Source organism: Cavia porcellus, unplaced genomic scaffold (genome assembly GCF_034190915.1).
Source record: "Cavia porcellus strain 051 isolate PalLab524CR breed Dunkin Hartley unplaced genomic scaffold, mCavPor4.1 scaffold_9, whole genome shotgun sequence".
In the NCBI taxonomy this organism is placed as follows: Eukaryota; Metazoa; Chordata; class Mammalia; order Rodentia; family Caviidae; genus Cavia; species Cavia porcellus.
The window spans coordinates 27,280,574-27,290,593 of NW_026947492.1; positions in this window are offsets into that span (position 1 = coordinate 27,280,574).

Below are 10,020 nucleotides of genomic sequence, written 5' to 3' on the forward strand. Positions count from 1 at the left end.
GACACGAAGCACCTGAGAACACAGAGAAGCATCAGCTCAGCCCTCTGCCTCACTACCAGGAAGGGAGGAGATACACGACATCAGCCAGCAGCAAACACCTCAGATAACTGACTTTTAAAGGGGAAAAACTTATTTTGGCTCAGTTTTCGAGGTGTCCATCCAGGAAAGGCTGCATTCACTACCTGTAAGCTTCTGATGAGACCCAGAACGGCAGGAAGGGTGGAGCCCAACACTTCCCTCCTGCCCAAATTACAAGACTGGAAGCAAAAGAGGCTACGATTCTGGTACCCCAGCAAGGGCAGCCCTCAGACCTAAAGCCCACACAGCAGGCCCAGCTCTTAGAGATGCCCCATCTCTCAGCAGCTCACACTGAGGACCCTCCAGGGACACATCAGACCCTCACTCCAGCACAGGCCCTGCCACTTAGCAAGCGTGGCAGGATGGAACAAAAGTCCTTCCCTGGGAGCCGCTGAAATCCTGTGCTATGCTGCGTTCCTTCTGAGCTTTCCACTTACATGTACTGCTAGTCCATTCCCACAAGAAGAGATAGCTCAGGGTACCAAAAGTCCCTAGTATACTTTAAGTATTACTCAAAATTCGCATTCATTCACTACTCCTTGTTTTGGCATATTGCACAAAATAACAGTGCTCAAGATGATCATTTCTTTTTAGGGGCACAGTCACTCTGGAAACAGGAAACTCTGGGTTTGAAATTTGCCTTATCGCTCAGCTGTTGTGTGACCTTGGTTTATAATATCTGTGCTTTAAAAATGTTCACTTAGTCTACCAGCCTCTTCCCTAAGCCACCTAGGCATGGTTGCACATCCCGTGCCTTTTAATTAAATTCCCACTTAGCAAACATCAATGTATATCCTGTTATAATTTATGTTTTTTAAAATTGTGTGTGCTTGATAAACCCTTTTGTAAGGAAACTTATAAATATGTATTTCCACGATCAATTCTTCCAGGTCTATTGTATGATTAAAACATATGTCTCTTTTATTTGAAAAAAGAAGAAATGTATAAATACATGTTTAATCAATAGAGGGCACCAACTCCGATATTACGGTCTACTGGGCCTATTTAAACATCTTAAACATACAAATACAAATAAAAATGCTTCAATGCATATTTACTAGGGGGACAATTCTCTTCTCTGGAGTAAATAATATGCAATTTTATACCTTCTGTGAATCTTCTTTTTTCCTTCCTCCAAAGCAAATAAAATCACCAACACTGCATTCAAACAGCAATAAGGTAGGAAACAAACCAACCAAAATGGGGCAGTTGTGTAAGGAGGCTGAGGGTCACACTTTTGCCCCTGTGAGCCTCCTCTGCTTTGAACCAGGAATGTGCACAGCACACCTCCATACAAGCAGTGACCAGGTCCTTAGAGCTGGTGGAAAAGGAGTCATGGGACCAGAATGGTCTTCACCTCCCAGGTACCTCTGGGTGCAAGTCCTGCCTCTTTTCAAACTGGCTGTATGACCTTGGGTATAGGTACAGGGCTCCCTCTGGAGATATACATACATATATATATTCTTTCCTTTACCAGTCTTTCTCTCTTCCTCCTCCTCCTTCTTTTTCTCCCTTTTCTCCTTCTACTCTTTCTCTCTGTCCTTTCTTTTTTGTGATACTGGGGGTTAAAACCAGTCCTTCAGCTTGAGGTTCATTCCCCAATCGTAGGGTCACACTTAGCTGTTAAGTTGTTCTCAAGCTTATGATCTTCCCATCTTACTCTCCCAGGGTTCTGGGATTACAAGCGTGTGCATCATGCCTGTCTTCTTTCCACAGCATGGAAGATACCACTTTTTGATATTTCATGAATTCATTCATGAAATAAATATGCATATGCATCTACTATGGGTCAGGTATCTATCCATGACATGTGATATACAAAAGATGTGATAAAACCAGCTAAGATTATTCTCAACCATCTGAAATTCACAGAGTAGTAGAGGAGACAAAGAGTAAACTATTAAGGGTAATCATTGATTACATTCGTGACAAGTGATTGTAGAAAAAAAAATCAGCTCATGGTAATATCCCAAAACTAATGTGTTACACATTACAAAATGTATCAATTAAATAGAAAACTAAATAAATGAAAATGTACAAAAAAGTATCTGTTCACAGGAGATCACAAAACAGAGGACACAGAGGGAGGAGTCCATGGCTTGCATTAGAAAATTGTACTGGAGAGTAACTTCTGTTATTTATTTATTTATCTCTTTTGGGGGGTGGGTATCAGGGACTGAACTCACAACCTTGCACTTCCCAAGCAGGAGCTTGCACCCATGAACTAAACCCCTGGCCCTGGAAAGTAACTTGTAACCTGGAGACCCAGGAGGGGCTGCCAGGGTACCGGAAGGTGGATTTTGTGCCTGGACAAAGGAGACCCTGGCATCAGCCCTGGGCAGGGAGTGGACTTGCTGTGGAGATGCAAAGGTTCCCAGCACAGCTCATACTCATGCCCACTGTGGCTGAAATCAGCACTGGCTGCAGTACCAGATATCTCAGTGCACCAGGAGCCTGGCTGAGGGACAAGGAGGGTGAGGTTTAGATATCATGATGCTGGGGTGTTTTGTTTTGTTTTGTTTTGCCTATAAACAGTAAAAAAGAAGGTGACAAAACACATAGATTAAAGTCAACTCTGCTTTTCAGCTATGAATATTAGAAAAAGCACTGGGGCCTCCTGGATGGTGACTCCCTGAGCACAGGCCTGCGTTTGGAATAACACTGATGCCCTTAAACCATGAAGATGTCATTTAGCTCACAGGAGCAATCATTTATTGAATGACTGGTGAGGCACAGCAGAGGAAGCCTTGCTCCCCAAGTCCCGAGATTCGCTCACAGTGATTTAGGTGTCTTACATCTGCAGTCAGATCCTAATCCACTTCTGACATCATTCCAAACTTTTAATACATTCACAAACAGTCATGCCAGAGACAGTCTTAGTGAGCACCGTGTGTAAAACACTCACCACCTGCGGGTCCCTGTGAGCTGACTAGGAGGTACCATGCCCACTCTCACCAGCAGGACAGTAGGCACCTATGGACTTTCTACTTGGACCTCCAGTGTGGTCAGTGACAGCCCTGAGAGTCACTCAGAGGGGCCTGATGCCAAAAGCCGAATTCTCGCCTTCCTACATCAAGGGGCTTGCTGCATCTACATGAAGCCTTGGCAAGACTGGCTGTGTGGATGCCGGCAACCTACCGTTTTTAAAATCTACAAGACTTTGCTCAAATAATATATTCTATAGCTTATCAAGTAAGTATTAGAGCTAAGTGAAAAGGTGAAAACAATATTCCAAACCCCATTCCTCTGAAGCAAGCATTCTGATCTCTCAGCGGTTAGCTGTTTTTCCATTATTGGCTCCTTTATTTTTTAAAGGGTGCTTATTCTTCCATTTCCTGATTTAACAATTTTTAAAATTCTCTGTTGCCTCCCTCCCAGAAGATGAGGATTCAGACCTATGTTGATTACCAGCCCACATCTCTCCTTGCTGTTACCCAATGTAAACACGACACATGGTTAGAGGCCATCAATGCTCCATAAACAGTGCCGTAAACTGAGCAACTGATCAGAATGGCATTTTTAAGCTTCTTTTGGAAGCTTCCCGGCCCTAGGCACTGTCCTTTCCAGGGACTCAGCTGCTGTCTAGAATTCCCTTTGTTCAGAGCTCAGGATGCCCTGACCCTCGCTCTCAGGAGCCCGCACCTTTCTGCTTGGTTTCTGGATCTGGTATGAATGCAAAACAATACTAGATATTCCAGAAAGTACTGGAGTCCCCTGGAGTGTGCATGACCTGTTTCTCTCTTGGCGCTCTTCCTTGCTTTACGAAATCCATCTTTCTATAGTTTGCAGAGAAGGCAGGACACAAGTGATCTTTTGGGAGAAAGTTGCATATTTTCAAATGGACGGCCTCTTGTCTCACGTAACTTACAGATAGCTAGTTGAGTTGTAAATGAATGTCTATGTTAATAATGAATTTCCTCTCTACATTTTGAAGGTATTTCTCCATTTTGTTTTACATTAAAACATTTCTTGGTGAATGTGAATTTTTATTCCTTTATATATAAAATATTATCTCCCTATAGTATGCATGTAAGATACTGTATCCACAGCTTTTCAAAATTCACAAGATATTTCATACTGTGGGACCATTTTCTTTCATTGTGTCAGACACTCAAACTCTTTCAAAATGGAAAATGTATGTTCTTCAAGTCTGAGAGTTTTTATTTATTTTTTGTATTGTGTCTTTGAAATTTTCTCTCTTCTGTTTTCATTTTCTCTTTGTGAAATTCCTACTAAAGAGATCTGAGGCATGTGATTTGAGTTTCAAATATCCTCCTCTCTCTTTTCCATCAAGATGTCCGAGCTTTCTTTTTTTATTGATGTAAAAAAATAACTGAAGGGAAACAGAGCTTTTGTAAATGAGGAGAAGAGCAGTTGAAGGGAGGGTGGGGAATGGGAGCAAAAAGAATCAACTTAAATCAAGTGCAGGTAGAAATTCCCTGTAATGAATGTGATCATTATGTACACCTAAAATGTACAAATAAGCTTAGTTAATAAAAAGCTATACTATCGAACTATTCATTTAAAACTGTCTTCCTTGAGAGATTTTTTTAAACAGTGCCCTGTTCTTGTCAGTGTTTTGGTGTCCTCTGCTATTGCTCTGAAGCACTAATCAGGCTTTCTCAAGTTTCCTTTGCTGCACACGCACCCATAGGAGCTCTTTCCTGCTCCTCAGTGGAGCCTTGGACTGGCAGACCCCTGAAAGATGCTCTCTGGCCGGAGGGGCCTCAGGCTGCTCACACCACAGCAGTCCGGGCTTTGCATGGCAGGACCAGTGCCGGTTCCAGGAGACTCTCTCCTTCCTGGCCAGGAGGGCAGCATCCTAGCTGCTGCCCTCATCCTACAAGCAGAGTGGGCTGCTCCCCTGAGCCCTGAAACTCCCAGCCTGTTTCCAGAGAGTTCTTTCCCGAGGTAGAGGCTGGAGCCTTTCTTCCTCCATTCCTTCAAAAGCTAAACTTCCTGTTTACACCAAAGTGAGAAGATCAGAAAACACTAAACTTTCTGTTTACACCAAAGTGAGAAGATCAGGAACGTCTGACTTTTAAGTGGAATCCTCCCTTCTAGCCCTGCATTGCTTCCTGAGCTCCCTGTGCCTCTCCTTTCTGGGTCCAGTGATGGGCTCAGTGATGTAAATCAGCTTCATTCTACCTGCATGCCCTTCTGCAGACACTTAAATCCCAGCTTTCTTCCTAAACCAGTTGTCACCTGTTCCATTTCCTTCTCCAAAGAAAATTCTGTCTCCTGCCCACTAATATTTCATTTTATAAAACGTTAGTCATTGTGATTTATACCTTTCATCCCTTTGCTGTCATTCTTGAAAGACTAGAGGAAAACTGGAGGTCAATCTTGATCATCAACCTGAGTGGGCTGCTAACTGCCTAGACAGGTGATTATCTTGTGCGCGTATGAACTCATCAATAGATTGCCCTATTAATGAGTTTATTAGCCAAATGGGCTACAGGAAGGTAGGTGCCCAGATAGAGGAGGTGGCCAGAGTGTGACTTCTGAGTCTGTCTTCTCCTTTGCCCTTTCCTCTCTGATGTTCCCCTTGTGCTCTGCTCCTGACAGACCTGCAGGGCAGCTGTCTTCAACCATACCCTTCTCCTATGCTATTTTTGTCTTGGAGATAACTGACCATGAACTGAAACCTCTACAACCACGAACAAAAAAGATAACCTTTCCTCCTTTAAATTGTGTGTGTCAAATATTTTGTCCCAGCAAGGGAAAGGTGACTGATATATTAGCCCTCTATGTAGGCTGTGTAGTGGTTTATGCCCTTGAGAGCCATACAGCAGAAAAGATGATAATACCCAGTCTTCTCAAAGCCGGGAATGGGCAGCCCCATCACCAGGGCAGAGCCAATGCTCTCTACAAGCATGTGTTACTGGAATGGGAGCTGCTGCTGAGCGCAGTGAAGATGAGCAGGTTTATCATCGCATTCCTGGGCTTCGCAGCCATGTAGCACACACAGAGGGGAATTACTTAGGCCCACATCTCAGATAGAGAAGTGAGGAATGTCCCCCCAGAGTCCAGAAAAAGCAGGATAGAGCCAGGACCAGAACACATATGCTCTAGGACTCAGGCCTGTCCTATCGGCCAGGCCCATTGGCAATGTTCCTTTCCGTTCCTGTCACTATTTTCACTGAACACTGCAGCATTCCCTGAGAAACTGCAGATCAGAAACTGGGTAGATTTGCTCAGAAAATAAAACAACCAAGCTCATATCATCCTAAAGCCTTCCGCTTAGGTGCTTAGGTCTGACCTGACTTTAACTAAGTGCCGTGGACCTCTGTATTCCTGGGTTCCACAGCCCTAGATTCAACCAGCTGCTCAATGAAACTGTTCGGGAAAAACACAAACCAAGCATCCCTATGCATGGACCAAAGGTGCGGAGACTTCGTTGTCCTCATTCTCCAGACAGCTGCTCAGATAGCACTGCCACTGGACTACACGCTGACAGTAACCCAGTGACCATGACAGAGGTAATGCAGTGTGTCTACAGATGCGAAATGCAAATGTCTTGCGAGTCCCTGCAGAGTTCACAGGGCTCCTGGATCCTGCGACGCCCCTGTGCACACTGAGGGAAGCGTGCGGTCAGGAAAACGGTGCGACTTTCACCTGTGTGTGAAATTCTACCTCTGAACAGCTTGCAAGCAAGAGCTGGACTACACTGTGCAGCAGGAGACGTCACTCGGTTGTCCTGTGGTAAGGAGTGGGGGTGGAGCACAGACTGCCCCTACACTGAGTGGGCAGGGGGCAGGCATGGCCACATGTCCTCCCAGGAGGCTGCCCCTGGTTCCTCCCTTGCTCCTCCCATTTCCTGTGCTCATGTCTTCTCAGGGTCCGCCCCCAACCGCCTCAGGATGAAAAGGCTACTCTTCTCTTCAGGCTTCCTAGTTTTGTGAGACTGTGAATACACATCTATTGATTTGCATTTGGTGGAAGAAAAAAAGAAGGGAGAGGGAGAAGAAAATCACACAGTCACACATTCTCTGACTTCGTGACTCCCCGGTCGGTCGGGGAGGGGGAGTTCCAGGGAAGGCAGAGAATTTTAACTGGGTCCCTTTCTAGCTCCCGAGTCCTGCAGGCTCTCAGTGTCCCAGCTGCTGCCAAGCCACACCAGTCCAGGCCTGCCCACTACCACCTGCCCTCCAGCATGCCCCTCCTCCGGGCTCACACTGCTGACACTGACCCTTTTGCTAGGGCTGGGACCCAAGATTTCTGGCTACACAGGAGTGCAGGAGATGCAGGAGACCTTGCTGGTAGCAGAAGCTGGTCCCAGGAACTGAGAGACAGTGGCTGCAGAGGCAGCGCTGGCTGCTCTTAGCAATGGGTGACAGCACGGGTCACACAACCTGGTAACTACTAGGTTCTGACAGTGTCCAACCACAAATCGCCTAATCCCATATTTTCTCTTTCCCAGGGACCAGCACATAGCACACTGGGAATGCATACATTCTTTAAAGGATTCTATTCAGCACCAACGCAATTGTGGCTGAGCTATGCACCCAAAGAAGCTGAGTCCTCTCAGAACCAGCCCTGTAAACAGCCAATCATGGACTTGACATAGGGAGCACATTCCCTAGAGGAAGAAGGAGCAAACCAAGCGCCAAGTGGAAAATCCCTTGGGGAAGTAAGACAACCATGTAAACACCTCTCATCATGGTTGTAGTAGCTGATAGATAAATCTGCAGTCAGCTCTGTGTGTTTTACCAAGAGTGCACTGGCTATTAGGCAGAGATACTGGGCCATTTAAATGAAATCAGCCTGCACAGTATTTTCAATAATCCCTGCTTTGGTTCGGTCCACATGCATACCTTTTAAAATGAAAACACTGGACCAGTTGGAATGACAGGGAAAAAAACAAGCTCCAGGTCTATCTATTTGGACTGGAAATCATGGCTAGCAGAGGGTTGAAATGAATCTGATTTCTCTCCTCTGCAAAGGGTCTACTTGCTTCACAACCGATCGGTGGAACTTATATGAAGATGCCTTCCTGTAAAATCAGATTCTTCAAGCTTCACTAGGTACCTGTGTTTGACACAACAGCTTTGGTTTTTGGTATTTCCTCGAAGGATACGAGAGCCTCTCTGGTCTCCGAAGTTCAGTTCAACTAAAGACTGACAAGTTTGGATGTTAACCCAAGTATATCCCGCTCTGAGCGCTAACTATTGAACTATAATTCTCACGAGGAAAGTTGTAGGGAAAGCTTTCTTGTTTTTTACCAAGGGGCAGACTGAGTACTCCCCAGAATGAGCAGTTCTCCCCGAAATGTTTGCCATGCCTTGTATACAGACTGACACAAAGAGGAGCCGAGTCTGAGGAGAAGCTTAGGAAAATTGCGCCTGAGGTGCTAGCACCCTGGAGCCAGGAGGATGATTCTCTTGAACAATCTCAGTGGCCCTTGGCTCCCCTCCAGGTGAACCCCTTTTGCCCGGCACTGATGTCTTCAGAGTCCACTCTATTGCAGTTATTCTCATCTGAGATGTGTGGTAGAGAAAACAGTGTCACCAACATCGTTACAAAACACTTGGACAGGGCTCCATGGTAGGTTGTTACCACTAAATGCAAACCCCAAAAGTGGCCTCTGCTCAGCATCTCTGGTTCCCCAAGAAGCCAACAGTGAGGAGCCCACAGACTATCCAAACCCTCCCCTGTCACATTCCCATTGGACAGAGAAGCAGGACTCCCTGTGGGCCTCTCCCTCCCTGACCATTGCTGTGGCAGCATGTGGAAATGGGTTTCAGCTAGGAGCCTTACAGGCCCCACCAGTGCTGGGGGTCCAGCTACACCAGAGGATCCCCCTGGCCCTTGCTATGGTTTGTATCTGAATGCCCCCTGCCACTCAGGACTCATTTGGGCTTTTCAGAGGTGGCCAAATCTAGAGTTTGCGATTGATTCAACTGTCCAATGCTGGGATTGAGGATGTGAGTGTTGCACCTGGCCTAGGGCAGGTAACCTGCATATTATAAAAGGCATAGAAACAGGCTTGTCTCTATTGCTGTCTCTTGTGGCTTTTGCTGTCTTCTACCACCATGAACAGTTGCCCCTTTACCAAGTCACCCTGGCTTTCAGTTTATACCCAGCCAATTAGAGACTGAAATTTCTGCAAACTGTGAGCTAAGTAAACCTTTCCCCCTTTAACTCTAAGTGTCAGATGTTTTGTCTCAGCAATGAGAAAAGTAGCAAAGACAGCTCCAAGTCCTGAATCTTCTGAGCTATGAGGCTGTGACCATGGTCTTGGGTGCCCTGGCTGCTGCACCTGGAAGTCTCCCAGCAAACAGAACATAGCAGCCTTGCATAACTGCCTCAATCACCTTGCTGAAGAGGCCTGAGACCAGCGCCCATGGCTTCTAGTGTCTGTCGGTTGGTGGCCTCTACTCCTGGGGTTCTCCCATGCTGCCTGAGCATTTGTCCGGACCCTGGACGCATTTTCTACATCCAGCAGTATTTTTAAAGTGAAGTATATTGCCAGTATTTAAACATCTGCTCATTCAGGCTTTTAGTTCCTCTTGAAGAATCAGGAGGTCCTGCTGATTCTTGATTCCTGAGTAAAAATCATCTGGCACTCCAGTGCAGCCCTGCCTCCTGTTCCATCCATTCAGATGACCTGCTGCCCTATGGTCTCTCTTTCCCTTGCCCTCTTCCTGTCTCCCCAATACCCCAACCTAACTGTTATAAGCTAAAGTACAGAGAATGCCTTTATCTTATCCCAATAAAACATATCTAAAGCTCTGGTATTAATCCATTTTCTATTGCTATAGTAAAGTACTTGAGGTGCTTTAGTTTTCAAAAAGAGGTTTATTTGTAGACCAGTTTGGAGATTAACAATGGAAGCTGCACCTCAGGCAAGGGCTCCCTTGGCTTGGCCACACTGGGCAGGTGGCACCATTGTAAGGCTGCCCAAAAGGAGAGGTCACTCAGTGGAGCAGGGGCCAGGGG